This window comes from Diabrotica undecimpunctata, chromosome 10 (assembly GCF_040954645.1).
Source record: "Diabrotica undecimpunctata isolate CICGRU chromosome 10, icDiaUnde3, whole genome shotgun sequence".
Taxonomy (NCBI): domain Eukaryota; kingdom Metazoa; phylum Arthropoda; class Insecta; order Coleoptera; family Chrysomelidae; genus Diabrotica; species Diabrotica undecimpunctata.
The window spans coordinates 59,396,579-59,414,433 of record NC_092812.1 but is presented as its reverse complement, the minus strand read 5'-3'; the positions used below and the strand labels follow the sequence as shown (position 1 = coordinate 59,414,433).

Here is a 17,855-nt window from a genome sequence, read left to right as displayed (position 1 = left end):
ATGTCCACAGGAAAAAAGAACATACATAAGTTAAGAAATAAACAAGACGACATTGTGACTGATAAGGAAGAAATAGTGAAAACAGTGGAAGACTTCTACAGACAACTCTATGAAACAAGTGAATCCGATGAAAGACGCCCCTTACCAAAGATAGAGAATCAAGGCTCAGAATTAATGCCGAACATAACTGTTGACGAAATTAAAAATGCACTTCGGGTGATGAAGAACAATAAATCCCCAGGTGAAGACAGGGTAATGACCGAAAGCCTAAAACTAGGAGGAAATAAGCTCTTACTGACACTTGCTAAACTGTTCAATAAATGTCTGTGCGAAGCGATAACACCGACGCAGTGGAACAACGCGGAAATCATCTTACTTCATAAGAAGGGAGATATCAGCGACCTTAGAAACTACCGCCCCATTAGCTTGTTGTCACAAGTATATAAGTTATTTACAAGAGTTATTACCAACAGGCTAGGAAGTAAGTTGGATTTCTATCAGCCAAGAGAGCAAGCAGGTTTTAGAGCAGGATATGGCACGAATGATCATTTACAAGTAATTAAGAACTTAATAGAAAAGAGTGTTGAATATAACAAGCCATTAGTCATGATATTTGTTGACTACGAAAAAGCTTTCGACACAATAAGTCATCAAAAGATGTTAAAAGCCTTAACAGAGTGCCGTATAGATCATCACTATATAAACATGATAAAATACATCTATCAAAATGGGACAGCAAGTGTGAAACTGGCAGATAAAAAGACCAACGTATTTAAAATAAAACGGTGAGTGCTACAGGGAGACACAATTTCGCCAAAATTGTTTACAACATTATTAGAGCATATGTTTAAGAACGCAAATCTGAGTGAAAAAGGAATTAATGTCAATGGAGAAATGCTTAGTCATTTGAGGTTTGCTGACGATATTGTCCTTTTTGCTGAGAGAATCGATGATGCAGTATCGCAACTGGAGAAACTATACCTAGCCTCCCTACAAGTAGGATTAAAAATCAACCACACAAAAACACAAATCATGACAAATCTTGTGTTAAGCGAAAAGATTTCAGTAAATGGCATGCATATTGAAGAAACCACCTCATATAAGTACTTAGGACATGAGATACGCATAGGAAGAGATAATCAAACGTGCGAACTAAGCCGCCGCATAGGACTCACTTGGGTGGCATTCGGCAAGCTAAGCTATGATCTTAAATCAGAACTGCCTATGTGTCTTAAAAGAAAAGTCTTTAATCAGTGCGTGTTGCCAGTACTTACATATGGTGCAGAGACATTAACACTAACCAAGAAAGTAAGAAATCCAAAGAGCCATGAAACGATCGATGTTAGGCATTTCTCGTAGGGATCGGATCACGAACAAGGAAATAAGACGGAGAACAGGAGTGACAGATGCCATAGAAAGAATTATGACCCTTAAGTGGAACTGGGCGGGACACATAGCTGGAATGTCGGATAACAGATGGACACAGCGAATAATACAGTGGAGACCGAGACAAGAAGCACATCGAAGTAGAGGTCGTCCACCAACAAGATGGTCTGATGACATAAAACGGATCGACAAAAATTGGATGCAAACAGCACAAAACATAAATACATGGAAAAGACTGAGGGAGACCTATATCCAGCAGTGGATAGATCCGGGTTAAATGATGATGATGATGATGATGAATTTATATTTGCTTTTAAAAGACCAGCAAAAATCTGATATTTATGGTACTTAATATATTTATTATTAAGTACTGTAATACTTGTATACTCTGATAACTGTCATGAAATGGCAATTAGTCTGAATAGAGCAATCAATACAAGCGCCGAAGCTTCTATCTAATATAATAATATAAAAATATAGAAGCTAAAACTAAAAAAATGTTTAAACAGAAATCCAGAAGCATATGGATTCAATTTTGTTCCAGTCTTAACTCCAGCTGCCCATCAACTAAAATATGGAAGATGGTGAACAAATTGAACAACAAAAACACAAACATTAATCATGCTCCCCCTTCAGTTGCAGAAGATATTCTACGGAAGCTATGTCCACCTTTTGTTGACAAACGTATACCTCACCCAGGTACACTTATAGAAGAACATTATTTACTAAAAGAAATACCATCATCCAAATTTAACTGGAATATGCTATTAAGATATCCAAAAACACAGCCCCAGGCTCAGATCAAGTTTCGTATATTATGTTATAAAAAATGGGTATGTTGGCCAAAAGGTTACTACTTCATATTTTATAGCCGTATCTTACAATATGGAATATTTCCTTACAATTTTAATGATTCCTTTGTTATATTAAATCTAAAACCGGAAAAAAATAAAGATCATCCGGATTCATATTGACCATTTACATTGTTGTCATGCATTTTTAAAACATTCGAAAGAATTCTAGAATTGTGAATAGAAACTGGATAAGGCAGCAAAGTATACTACCAGCAACACAATTTGACTATAAACAAGGCTGTAGTACGTTTTCCAAGGCTGTTTTCCAATTCCATAACAACAGATGCATTGTTTATCAACATAAAAAGTGTTTATGACCATATTGATTTTAATATTCTGTGTTCCAGTTCCAAAATCCATGGCATATTTACTATCAAATTTATATAAAGACACAAACGTATCGATTCGAATAGGTCATAATATCATACGACCAATAATTACATCAAAAGACATTCCACAGGGAGCTGTTTTAAGTCCACTACTTTTTAATCTGTACACATGATTTGCACAATTTATGGTCTCCCAACATTGCTTGCTTACAATATCCTGATGATATGGTAATCTATTCACAGAAGAAAACGTACATTCAATGTATTACTGAACTAAAACATATAATGTACAACTTTGATAGCAGGACTTTGTTAAATGGCTTCACTATTTCATACCAAAAGTGTGCTGTAGTATTTTTTTCTAGAAAACAGCCTATTAAAGATGACACTGTATCGTTACAGGGTAATGCCATACCAATTGTTTGGAATTCAAATACCTTGATGTAATACTTAATAGAAAACTACTTTGGACTCCAGATATTAACTCTAGACAATTCGTCGTTGCGAAAAAGGTATGAATTTACTTAAAATACTTTGTAAGATATCGGGAGGTGCAGATCAAAAAATTACATTGAATTTTTATCGAGCCTATATAAGATCTATTATAAATTACGGCTGCTTGGTATATGGATCAGCTAACATAACTTATTTATGTAAACTTGATATTATCAAATTTAAAGCTTTGAAAATTGTGTAGGGGTTGATGAAAAGCACTCCAAATGAAGCCACAGTGGTTCTAGCCTCTGAAAACTCACTCTTATTACCCAGAGAATATCTGGCAAGCAAATACTTCCTAATCCAATACTATCGCTACAATCATATTGCCAAAATAATTCATGAGCTTGGTTCTAAAAGTGCCAAAGTCATCAAATGCTGTTTTTGGGATACTGCTTGTACAAAATGATCTACAGTTATTACTAATATTTTTATAGTACAACACTGTTTTTTTGTCTTTTCATTTTTACATCGGTTACGGAATGTTTGGAATCAGTAAAACTGACCCACATTTGTTTTTTGTTTTTGCAAATATGACATTGGCATTTTTAGAATATAAAAAAAAATAAACGAAAATGTGACTTTACCCAATTAATAAATAATAAAATTGCAATAATCTGAAGGGATTCATTTTTATTTTATAAAAACATGGTCACAATTAGTAGGATTACAATGCTAATATTATATCTCATCATTATCTTGATCGTACTCCTTATCTGCAATAAAGTTATCTGTTGCAGTTAGTGATGTGTAGTTTAAGTATTGAGAAACTGAAGGTAATACGGACGACTACTCTCCTCAACGTAAGGTAACATGTCTTTCAGATATTGTGATTATTCGCTGGTATGTCTAATGGTTTATCAGAAATTGGTAACAAAGGAGTAGTTCCAGAATTTCTAGTTCTTGTTCTTAATAAGCTTAATCTTTTATAAGGCTCATCGTCGGTAAAGGAGTTTTTGTATTTCATCACACCATGATTTTCACTTGAATAGTAAATAAGCCTTATTTTAGACCACACTACTGGTTGTCCTTGACTATTGGTTTTTACATGCTGAAATTTGCCAGATAATAATGATTTAAAACAAAGAAATTTTTCTTCATGAACAAAAATTTGTGGTTTTCTCGGTATAATAAGGTTAACCTAGTCTCTAGGAATATCTATCCTTGCAGTAGTAGAATTTTTAGTTTTTTCTATTGCAGCATATGTAGTGTCTGCTTACATGTGAGTGTGTCCTGGTACTAGAAATTTGTGATAAATATTAATCTCCCTTCCTTGGTGTTTGGAATGTTAAAAAAAACGGTAAGAAGCATAACTGATAGTAAAATACTTCGATTTTGCCCAGAGCAGCAGTTGCTATACATAATAATTTTATTTATATGAGGGGGAATACTATTTAGGTAGGTATATAGACAAGAAGTAATTTCTTGCCCACCACTTTGAGCTATAGTTTCATTCCATAGATAGCATTTAGCTGAGTTTGTAGTTCCTTGCGTCTCAAAAATGGTAAGGTTCACAGTCCACAATTTTCTTTTATAGAATGAAATTTTCTATACATGTATATTTTTGTAGATCAAAACTGAAGACCACCAAATTTAGTCATTTTTATTTTCATCTGTCAACGGATTTAAGCAGTAAAAGAAAGCTTATCGCAAGTAGTACACATATTATTATACGGTTTCTCATACAGTGATTCGTTTCTAAGTGTTATGTTGTTTTCTTGGCAATACTCACAATATAGCCTATACGATTTTGAAATAGAAAGATCGGGAGACAAATATTTCTTTGTAGTTTTCTCTCGAGAGTAATGTCTTTGAAATGAAGGAAACATAAGAATGTGTTGCCTTATTACATCTTTCTACTCTTGCTTTGGAGGCAGCGGTACATTATCTAAAATTTAAATACTTAGAAATTGTTATTAAATTGCACTAATTGATTTCAAAATTTAAGGTTTATAGGACTGAAATTGCTTAGCATAAGTTAATATTCATACAGTCGGCCTAGTCACTAAATTTTTATGCTAAGGCGAGCGTCACAGAACTAGCATAACGAGAAGGCATCACGGGTAGTGTCACGAAATACCGGTTCTTCACATCGATTCACTACTCTTAATCAATTCCTTACTAGTCATCACCTATTTATTATAAGCATTTAATACAGTCATTAAATGAGAAACAAAAAATTAAAAGAACATCTGTCAATAAAATATTCATCTAATTAATAATAATATGGAATCATCAGCATAACTAATAAACCAAGTATAAAAGTTATACTCAGAATAAACCAGCTATAGGCAAAATCACTAACAATAAATATGGAATAACTTAGATATAGGTTATACTTGGTATAAAAATTTATTCCAAGATTATATCGACCCACACCCTTGTTTAAGACTAGTATAACCGTGGTATAACCTATAACCTATAAATGTCAAAGTCATCAGTGACAAGAATATATTATTTTTTGTATTGTTTTGTGAGTAGCTGGCTATATAATAAAAAAATGTGTTTAAGAGGTGTTGCGGCTGTCGAGGAAGTTGATAATTTAATTAACATGATGGAAAATACATGAAAAAGAAAAACTTTCAAAGAAAGAATAAATCCATTTTCAAAATACACTGGCAATTTTTGCAATTTTTTGCAACTTTTTGCAACTTTTTTGCAATTTTAAAATACTCAAACTCAACATATAAGATAACAAATAAAGAAAAAGATATATTTGGTGTCAGTTGTCAGTTTCAAAGAAAAATCAAAATTGACATATTTCACTCAATATGTCGTTCTATGTATTTGTGCAAAAGATTGCGACATTGTCAAACTATTATTTCGGAATAAAGTGGGAATACTTATAACTAACATATACCGAGTTTATTTGTAACAAATTATTTTAGTATTATATTTACCTTATACTTAGGATAACTATTCTAGATATAAATACGGAATAACCTTAGAATGCGAGTGTTTTATTAGTAAGACAGCATATGTTTAAATTTGTATGACCCTCTCTTTTTAAAATAATTTCATATAAATACAATTATTATTTTTAAACATCTTATTTAGTTTATTTAATAATTAACCTTACTATCAAATGATATTTATTTATATTTTATTATTAATTTAATATCTCGTCTGAATTTGACAGATCTGAATTTATTTAATAATAGTAAGTAAATATAATATTGTGTATACTATTAAACTAATTAAACTCGACAAATAACAAAAATTGCTCATAAACTAAAATGAGCAATATGTTATTCAGTGAGTGTATCGTAACTCCGTTGATAAACATATAATTAAGTTATTACAAGACAAGAAAAATGTTATTAGCTGAATTATACTTTTATTACAGTCGCTACATTTAAATTCCTGTCACAACAAATTTAATTTAAACAAAAAGTGAAGGTAAAGGAGAAAGAACCGTAGCAATTATTTTGAAACAGGTTAGGCGCCAAATATGACATACTATTCTACATTTCCTTAAATTGCACATATTTCTAACAATGATAAAGATATTATTCAGATAAATGTCTAATGGACTTTTTGCGACTGATGCTTTCGGTTTGGTACACACTTTTTGTCAACTGAAACTGACAGTAATTTTCCATTTCATATATGTGCATGATCTGCTTTTTATACTGAATGTATGTACTTTGGCGACAAGTCATTTGGAAAAATGTGAGAAAGATAAATGATGCAATATTTTGATAATTTGTTGGTAAAAGTTGTATATTTCTTCTTAATATACACTCATACTGTACTTGTACGGTACTGACATCAATTTTCTCGGTTTTGCAACACCTCTACTGTTGTTTGGTGTTTATCTTGTTCGATTCATAATGTGTATCCTTTTATCTATTCTATTTGATGTGGTCATTTTATTAATGCTTTTGTGTTGACATTGATTTATTATACCTTGACGCGACGGGACAATGTATATTGTCTGTATCAATGACATAGAAGAGCATTTTTATTTATACATAAGGTTGCCTTCCACCTTTTATACCTTGTTGTCTCTTTTTATCTTTGTCGTTACCTATGCCGATGATCTTTACCTTCTGTCCTTCCAGTTTCTACATCTTAACAAAAGTAGTGATCATGACTGTTGCGGTTATTTCAGAGATTTTATTGCTCTGGTTCATCGTAAGTTCATGTTTAATAATTTTTCAACTGTATCCGTCCATGAGGTTGGTGATAGCTTTCGACTTCTTCCCTTCGGTTTTCCTTGGACTACTAGTTTCTCCATATTATCGGTACGTGTGTTCGAAGAATGTTTATATGTTTAAAAACATGAAACTGGAGAGACGTTGTGGACTCTTGATCTCAGCAAGAACGTATTTGCACAGTTTAGTGCAAAATTCGAATAAAAACACACACACACACACACACACACACACACACACACACACACACACACACACACACACACACACACACACACACACACACACACACACACACTTGTCAAGTGATTTATGTTTAGTTTGGTTTGGCATTTTAGCATAAATAGATTGACGCCTGAACAATCCTTCCAAATTTATTTTAAAAATCATGATTCTGTTCAAAATACGTATCGCGCTCTACGTCCATTTTATGGTCAACATAATCGTCCATCATAGCAATTAGTTCGATTAACCACGGAACGTTGTTGCACCTCGTTTACTTTAAATGATAAGACACATCCACAGAGACGTCGTACAGTACGTACAGAAGAAGTTGTTGCTGATCTTAGAGCTGCATAGAGGAAGATCCCAATCACAGCTTCGCCATCGTGTTGCTCAGTAGTTGGATATGTGTCCATCCACTTTATGGAAGATTTTAAGGAAAGATCTTGGTTTGCGTGCTTACAAAATCCAACTCGTGCAAGAATTGAAGGTACACGATCACCTGTGCAAGGCATAGATTCTGTGAATGGGCCCAAAACGCGATTGCCATTGATCCTGATTTTCATAAGCGAATTTTGTTTAGCGATGAAGCTTACGTTTAGTTGAATGGCTGTTAATAATGTCATAATGTCATTCACGAAATGGAAAGACTTGACATAAAAATATTAGGACTAAGTGAGACCAGATGGCATAATTCAAGTGACATATTAGTAGGCCAAACAAAGATATACTACTCTGGTAATGACAATGACGCAAATCACTTGAACGGAGTAGCGATATTCGTTGACAAAACTACCCAGAAATTTGTAACTGGCTTCTTACCCATCTCGGATAGAATTATGATGGTAACACTAAAAACAGCTCAATCTAGAGTCAATATAATTCAAGTATATGCTCCCACAGCAGAAAAGTCGGATGAAGAGCTCGAACAGTTTTATAATGAATTACAACAAGCTTTAGAAGTAACCAAGTCTAGAGACGTTACAATAGTTATGGGAGATCTAAATGCAAAAATCGGTAGAGGAAGTCACGGTGATTTTATTGGAAACTTTGGACTGGGTACCCGTAACGAGAGAGGAGACAGATTGGCTCAATTCTGCCAAGAGACCGATTTTATTGTCGCGAATACTTATTATGATCTACTGCCTAGGAAACTCTATACATGGAAATCTTCAGCAGATAACCAACATAACGTCATCAGAAACCAAATTGACTACCTTCTCATCTGCAAACGATACCGAAATTCCATAAAATCAGTAAAATCATACCACGGAGCTGATGTGAGATCAGATCACAACCCAGTTGTAGGAAGGTTTATTAATCTAAAAAAAGCTTTTGGCTAAAACTAAAGTAGAGAAACTATCCCGTTTGACAGATCCATCAAAAAAGCAAGTCACACTAAAAATTAAAGAAGATGGGAAATGCCAGGAAATGGCATATGTTAAAAGATGCTCTTATACGCACATGTGAGACAACACTAACACCTAAGCTGATCAAGAACAAAAATAAATGGATGACCGATGAGATTCTGGATCTCATGGAAGCAAGGAGATCCTTTAAAGCCAAAGACAAAAACATGTATAATATTATACACACAGAAATAAGGAGAAAGATCAGAGATGCAAAGGAAAGATAGTATAGTGACAGATGCGAAGAGATTGAACAGTTGGTAGAGAAATATGATAACTTAAACCTACATAAAAAAATTAGGGAAATAACAGGCACTAATATTAAGAAAAAATTAAACATACTGCTCGATAAAAACGGCAAAATAATTATAGACGTCGGTGAAAGGCTTAAAAGATGGCAGGAATATATTCAAGAGCTATTTAAAGACAAACGGACTGAGATAGTACTAGAGCAGGAAAAGTTCGACAACGGCCCAGACATAACAGAAGATGAGGTATTAGAGGCGATAAAACGAACAAAGAACAACAAGGTAACAGGTCCTGACGAAATACCTGTAGACATAATACGGTTAATAGAAGAACAGCAAATTGGAATATTGGTCGACTTATTTAATACAATATACAGTACAGGAATCATTCCCAGAGATTGGCTGATGTCAACATTCATAACATTCCAAAAAAACCAAATGCAAAAGAATGCCAAGAGTACCGGATAATAAGTTTAATGAGTCATACGCTCAAAAGATTTTTAAAAATTATACACCGGAGAATACACAACAAACTTGAGCAGGACATAACTGTTAGCTGTGAATGTACTTGTGCAAAGGTGCATGGATGTTAATCAGCCAGTATATATGTGTTTCTTGGATTACAACAAAGCCTTCTTATCGAATTACTTGAAAAGAAAAACTTAGATTTGAGAGACAGAGATAATCAGGATCATTAGCGCTATCTATTGTAATCAGATCGCTGCGGTAAAAGAGAACAACGTCTTTTCAAATGAAATACAAATTGAGAGGGACGTCAGGCAGGGCTGTGTCCTGTCTCCTACTTTGTTCAATTTGTATTCAGAGGAAATAATCCAGGAACCACTAGAAGAACTAACTATGGAAATAAAAGTAAATGGCCGACCAATCAATAATATACGGTTTGCCGACGACACTATTTTATTAGCGGAATGTCTTGAGGATTTACAACAAATGGTTGACAGAATGGTAGAAGTTAGTGAAGAAAAGGGACTGTCCCTAAACACAAAAAGACACAATTTATGGTAATTACAAAAGCTCAACAGCGCCAAGAAAACATAACAATACGTGAAGAACAAATTAAAAAAGTTGAAAAATATAAATATCTGGGTACAATAATTAATGAAAATAATGAGTACACAGAAGAGATTAAGGCACGAATAGGACAGGCAAGAAATTCTTTCAACAAACAGAAAAAGTACTCTGCAGTAGGGACATTTCAATTCCTTTAAAGATAAGATTTCTGAGATGCTACGTGTTCTCCGTATTATTTTATGGGTTAGAGGGACATTAAAGAAAGATATTTCGGACAGATTAGAAGCCTTCGAGTTATGGACCTACAGAAGGATATTAAGAATAAGTTGGGTGGATAGAGTCACGAATGTCGAGGTGTTGAGAAGAATAGGAAAAGATAAAGAGGTTTTAAATACAATTAAAGTCAGAGCACTGCAATATCTGGGACATGTCATGAGGGGCAAGCATTATAACTTGTTGCAATTAATAATGCAAGGAACAATACAGGGTAGAAGGAGGCGCGGAAGAAGACGCATCTCCTGGTTAAACAATTTGAGAGCTTGGTTTAACTGCACTTCTGCTGACCTCTTTAGAGCAGCAGTATTGAAAGTGCAAGTTGCCATGATGGTTGCCAACTTTCTTAGAGGAGATTGCACATGAAGGAGAAGACGATCTAATATTGATCATATTTTTTACGATGAAAAAAATATTACACAACATCTACGAATAAAATCTAGGTTTGCACATTCTGTTTATAGACTTTAAGCAGACATATGACTTAATCGAGAAAGGAAAACTATACGAAGCGATGAATCTGTTAAAAATACCTACCAAACTAAATAAGTTAGTGGAAATGACCTTAAAAGAAACATTTAATGAAGTGATCCTGGAAGAAAGATTATCAGAGTCTTCTAACGATAAGGAAGGGGTTAATATAAGGAAATCCACTATCCCCACCTTTATTTAACCTTACCCTAGAAGCTATCCTACGACAAAGTGATGTAGACACAGATAGTATAATATATTACCAGAGACAAGTTAACGCTTTTGCAGACGATATAGCATTGATCCCCAGAACTATTAAGAATATTTAAAAAAATGTAAACAATATTTAAAAAGTTTGGACTATGCACAAACGAAAATAGAACAAAATACTTTGAAATGAGAGCACAGAAAATGGAGCCCGAAGATAATTTAAAAATAAGTAGCGGAAGTAGAGAATATTGTTTTGAAAAAGTGGATACATTCGAATATCTCGTAGTGACAATTACAAATAGAGCCGAACAAGATGCTAAAATAGAAAAAATAATTATTAAATGAGGTAAAGCTGTAGCAGCACTAAACACAATGATCAAATCTAAGTTATTATCCAGAAATGCCAAAAATAGGATTAACAAAACGATTGTGCAACCTTTGGTTATGTATGGCAGCGAAACTTGTGTGTTAAATCAGAAAAATACACAAAAATTAGCACGATTGAAAAGAAAAATATTACGCAAGATATGGAGGAGCAAAGGACAATGACGGCGCATGGAAAAGAAAAACAAATAAGTATGTAATGGAGCTCTACAATCAACCAAGCATTATACAAAAAATAAAAGCACAAAGATCACGTTGGACGAGACATGTTTACAGGATGTCCACAAACAGGCATGCAAGAAAATATTAAGAGAAAGACCAAAAAAGAAGTGGTTAGAAGAGGTTAAAACCGATGTCAGAAAACTAAGAATACCGGACAGCGAGGAAAAGACGAAAAACAGAAATAGTTATAGTGAAGAAAATTGACGCCATGGGCCTCCAGAGCTGAAATGCTGTTAGATATATTTTATTATACAATTGCAATTGAATTGAATGACATTCAGAAATAAGTAAAATAAACAAAAAAGAAGATCCGCGAATTGTTTAAACTTGCGAAATATACCTAATAAATCAACGCGATATCAGTGAAAAGTAAAAATGAATTTGTATACTTAAAATATAAGCTAAAGGTATCTTTAAAAAGAATCTTATGCCGATAATATCTGTATTTAAAAAATGGGACCATAATTAAATCCATCTTTTCGCGGATCATCATTCAGCATAACTTTTCATGTAAAATACATAGAAGATTTGGATATCAGCGGCAAATATACTTACTTTATTATATAAACATAAACCAGAGATAAAAATTATATTTGTAAATACTGTTTTGCATCTTTATTAATACCAAAAACACTGTTTTGGATCTGGATTGCTATCATTACAGAAAAGTAGCGCAAATGTAATAAAAATTTAAGACCCTACTCTCAGGCCTTTCTTATTTCTACATAAAAATCTTGAAATATTACCTGGGTGTAGATGAAACCAGCTTCAATTTACCATAAAATGTTTGTTTATTGCGAATCTGGATATTCCAAACAGTTTCTACTTATTAACCCGGTTTTTCGATTAAATCGTACTGATTTTACTCCGAACCGACACAACAGCTATAGATGGTAATTAATCAAAGTTCAGTTTAAAATCAAAAACCCGCAAGAAATGTCACCTTAATTTTGATAAATACTGGTTTCTTCTTTTCACATACCACACTATGTTATTTACGTTCGAGAGTTGAGTGAATACTAAATAAAACTGCAGTCACTGCACAGCACATGTATATATATAAAACTTCCTTATAAGACTTTGATCCAAGAAGTCGCTTATTGAAGATGCTCGATGCCGCTAGTCATATAATGACCAACATCCGCGAAAACGTGGAGAAAAAATAGAATAAACAAAATCAATTCAACACAATTAATACTGATCGAATATTTTGACGTTTCTAAGTCGAGCATTCTTTTTTAAATAATTTTTTTAACGACCGACTTAAATGAACCATTTCCTATATATATATATATATATATATATATATATATATATATATATATATATATATATATATATATATATGAACTGAACTGAACTGAACTGCTAAATTATGGAATAAGACCATTTACTGTTTTGCAATTCAGACATAAAACATTTTGAAGTAAATGACTTTAAAATAATATGGTCAATATTTTTGAGTTGCGTTCCTGGGACGACTTTATTAGAAGATAGTTCATTCGGTTACATGAAATCAACTTAAAATTAAGAATACCCGCCAGACAAATTATGGCATGTGAGTTCTCTAAATGATAACCGTAAAATGTTGGCAGTCTTCTTCTTTACGTGCCACCTCCGCGACGAAGGTTGGCAATCATCACTGCTATTCTAACTTTTGACACCACAGCCCGAAAGAGTTCAGTTGAGCTGCATCCAAACCATTCTCTGAGGTTTCTCAGCCAGGACATTTTTCTTCTGCCTAAGCAGCGCTTTCCTTGAATCTTTATTGAGAGGAATATAATTCCCCTGCATTATTAGTTTTAGGAATTCATATCTATCACCACGTGTTATATGACCCAGATATTGTAGTTTTCTTATTTTGATTAAATCCAGTATCTCCCTGCTATTTTCTATTCTTCTTAGTACTTCTTCATTGGTTATTCTGTTTGTGCAGGAGATTCTCAGCATTCTTCGATATGTCCACATTTCAAATGCTTCCAATTTATTGAGACATTGTTTATTTAAAATCCATGTCTCCATACCATACAAAAGAACAGAAAATACATAACACTTTAGTACTCGTTTTCTAATATTTAGGCTGAGGTCTCTACAATATAATATTTGTTTCATATTATTGAATGTACTTCTAGCCTATTCTATTCTAACGCTAATTTCTTTGGTATAATCATTTGTTTCATTAATGTTTGCCCCTAAAAAGTTATAATTCTGAACTCATTCTATCATCTTATTATTTACGTGTAGATTGATGTATCTAATATGTTTCTTTGATATAACCATGAAATTTGTTTTCTTTATGTTTAGTGACAGACCAAATTCTTCACTCGCTGCAACAACCTTATTTAAAATTCTTTGTAGATCTGTAATATTTTCTGCTATTAGTATTGTATCATCAGTAGACTTCGGCAAATATGCAAATAAAAATGTAGAAAATATGCGCATAAATATACACGTGTTTACCCGAAAATATGCAAATATTTTACAAAATATGCATACAAATAAATAAAAAAATCGTAAAATAGTAACAATTTTATTTAAAAAAAAAGTGTACATAACTAAATATTTCCTACTATTCATTAAGATTTACATTTATTTTAAGTAACTACATCATTTTTAAGTATGAATAAACTTATTTAGAATTATGGTAACAATAAATGACCAAGTGGTGTTCAAAATTTTCTAACAAAAACTTGTGGCTTCTGTCTGAGTACCTACATATATTTATATATGGAAAAACTTCGTTCAACATCAACTGATGTAACGGGAGCATTTTTCAAACTAACCAAAACATTTGGTTCTAAATTAATTGTTTCCGAAATATTTCCAGCTAGAACACTGACTACTTCAGAAAGAATATGGTAACCTTTATTTTTTTCCATAGTAGCTTCAAATTTTTTTAAAATATCTTTTCCAATATTACCTCTAACGTTCCGACAACATGACGCAAATTCTTTTATTAATGCTGTACTTTCGAACAATGACAGTTTTGGTGATTCTAACTGAGTAATTGTTTTTTGAACAAAACTAAAATTTGATTTTATAAATGAAAGTTCTTGTTGAAGCAAGTTACTCTGAAAAGTTTGTTTAGAATCCAAAAGAGATTGGGAACTTTCATCTGTTAACGTATCAATTATGTTCTTTATTTTAACAAAATGATCTGCATAAAAATTAGCTGCTTCTAACCATGTTCCCCATCGCGTTAAAATAGGTTGTGGTGGAAGAGGAATGTTAGGTAGCATTTCTTTATAAAGTTGAATTCTTATAGGAGATTTAAGAAATACTTTTTTGACACTGGATATCATGGTATTTACAAGAGGAAACTTTTTTCGTATTTCCTCTGCAACTCTGTTTAATCCATGCGCTACACAAGTAACATGTATTAAATCTGGGAAGAATATTTTTAAATGTTGTCCTGCTTTCACCATATAAGGAGCAGCATCCGATAAAATAAGCAGTAATTTATTAGAAGGAATAGTTGTCGGAAGAAAAAAAGTTGCTAATGTTTCTTGTATAAAACGCGAAATTGTTAAAGCATTTGTTTTCTCAAGTTGCTGGCATGAAATAAGATGAGATTTTGGTAAGGTATCTTCTTTAAGAACACCAATCAATAAATGAGCAATATACTTTCCTGAGGAATCAGTGGTTTCGTCTACAGATATGTAAAAATAATTATCTGCAATTTCTTCCTTAATATTAATTAACACCGACGAGTATAGACCGTTCACATTATTTCTTCTTAGAGACCGATCACTTGGAACATTAAGTTTGCAATATTTTTTTAGAAACGAACTAAAATTTACATTTGCTAATTTTGAAAGCGGTATGTTTGCAGACACTAATGCGCGACACAAGTCTTCATTAAAAGTTTCTTGCTCATCTAATTTTTTTGAAGTAGATTGGAAACATTAGGCATTGAAGTTTGATGTTTTCCTCCTATTTTTCCTTTTTTTGCAATGTGTGAAGCAGTTCTCACATGTTGGTCTATCTGAAATTTCTTATCACATGCTATCTATAAATAAAAATAAAAACCTTTATTTTAACCCAACCTTTAAAATATAAAAATATACAAGGTGTTTTTGGTTAATCAAATAACTGGTTTGGAAAAAAAAACACTCGCTAAGTGTTTTAAATGCAGTATTAATCCACAAATTAGTTTTTGTTACTAACCATTAGTACATCATATAACTTATTTTAAAATTCAACAAAAGTTTTTTTTTTGTTAATTCAATTACAATAAAAATAATTGTGTTTTAGAATAGCTGACTTCATAAAAAAAAGTAAAGGTGAAAAATTTTTCTAAATACACACCATTGTATTGTACCATGGACAATTTTTTCTCACTAAAGGAAGCTATTTTTCATTTAAAAACAACCTACGAGTACTAAATTTCAAGTAAATACGTTTATTGGTTTTAAAGTTATTGTTGTTATTAACTAAAAGAATTTAATTTTTTTTAATTTTAACACCCTGTATCTCGAAAAGTAAATAAGTTTGACCCCTCATTAACTATATCGTTTTGTTCAATTTTTCGAGAAGTATCTACAGTCAAACGTTGTAAGTGTCATTTGGAAACACCCTGTATGTATGAAATATTAGATATTTAATAGAAAATATTAGATACTTACAATTTTGCCACAGACTGAACAGTAGATTTTTCCCATATCCATAGACAGCTCTTTATAAGGTTTAATCCAAGTTGAAGCACTGGTTGTTTTAGGCATTATAAAATCACAATCTTCCTTTTTTTAACGCACAACGAGTGTTTACGCTTTGAATATCAAAACAAAAATGATTTACAAATCTGAGCATCAAATTAGAAATGTTTAGGTACCTAATTCAATAAACTGGGAGATTTTGGAAAATCCCTAAATTAGGAACAAAACTATTAGCCGTTTACCTGCTGTTAAGATACAATAAATTGTAGATAGATTTGGGGATTAGATCATAAAATGCAAATGAGCGAACCCTTAGCGATTATCCAATAACTGAATGCCTCAGTGACCGAGACTTTCTAAGAATGTTGAGGGCTACTTAAATTGATCTTCTTTGAAATTGTAAATGTTTTGTACCTGTAGAGATTACGTACTTAGATCATTTCTTGATTAAAATGACTACAAAATTTTATACAAGAATTGAAATAAATTGGTATGTTTAAAAATTTTCAAATACAGTATAAAAATCTGAACTTTTATGCACTTTATGCAAACTTTTATACAAATATGCCAAAATATGAAATATTTGCATAAAATATGCACAATATGCAAAATATGCAATATGCATATTTGCCGAAGTCTAATCATCAGCATATCTAATTTCACGTTTGGGTAGGCCATTTATTTTTATGCCTGCTACTTCATCTTCTAATACCTTTTTGAATATTTCCTCTGAGTATGCATTAAACAGTGACGGCGACAAGACACAGCCCTGTCTAACACCTCTTTTTATTTTTATTTTACTAGTTTTTAAATTATTTATTCTTATGACAGCTCCTTGTTCATAATACAGATTATTTATTATTCTTATATCCCGTGTGTCGATGTTCTTTGTTCTCAGTAGTTTTATTAACGAATTATGTTTCACTGTATCTAATGCCTTGTTATAATCTAGGAAGCAGACATATATGTCCTGGTTTACATCTAAACATTTCTGTATTAGCACATTTACTGCATATAATGCTTCTCTGGTTTCTTGAGCATCTCTAAATCCGAAATGAGTTTGTCCAATGTCTTGTTCTAACTTTTTATATATTCTACAATGAATAATCTTTAGGAATACTTTTAGTATGCAGCAAATTAGACTGATGGTTCGGTGATCGCAACATTGTAGGCGTTTTTCTTTTTCGGTATAGTCACGAATGTTGTTAGAAGCCAATCTTTAGGTAATATACCTGTTCTGTATATGATATTAAATAATTCCACATTAACATATTGCAGTCGGCGATAAGTTGCAATATTTCTGTCGGTATTTCGTCTGGTCCTACTGTTTTCCCAGTTTTAATTTCTTTGTTTTCATCAATTTGTTTTCTGTATCCATTACTGTGTCTCCCTTTTCATCAACTAGTATATTTTGTTTGTATTCTGATCTTCTAGTTAATTATTTTATTTTCTTGTGTAAATCAAAGCTATTATGTTTATTTTGTAGCATTTCTATTTCATCACATTTT

General features: G+C 32.3%; 1 protein-coding gene across 1 annotated transcript in view; it reads right to left on the bottom strand.

Moving 5' to 3' along the window:
* The window catches only part of LOC140451879 (uncharacterized), a 135,556-nt gene extending 122,857 nt beyond the window's left edge, over positions 1–12,699 (bottom strand). Inside the window, exon 1 of the mRNA XM_072545807.1 lies at positions 12,439–12,699. The gene's annotated coding sequence lies outside the window, so the exon portion shown is untranslated. The remainder of the gene's footprint in view (positions 1–12,438) is intronic.
* Positions 12,700–17,855: the final 5,156 nt, after the last annotated feature.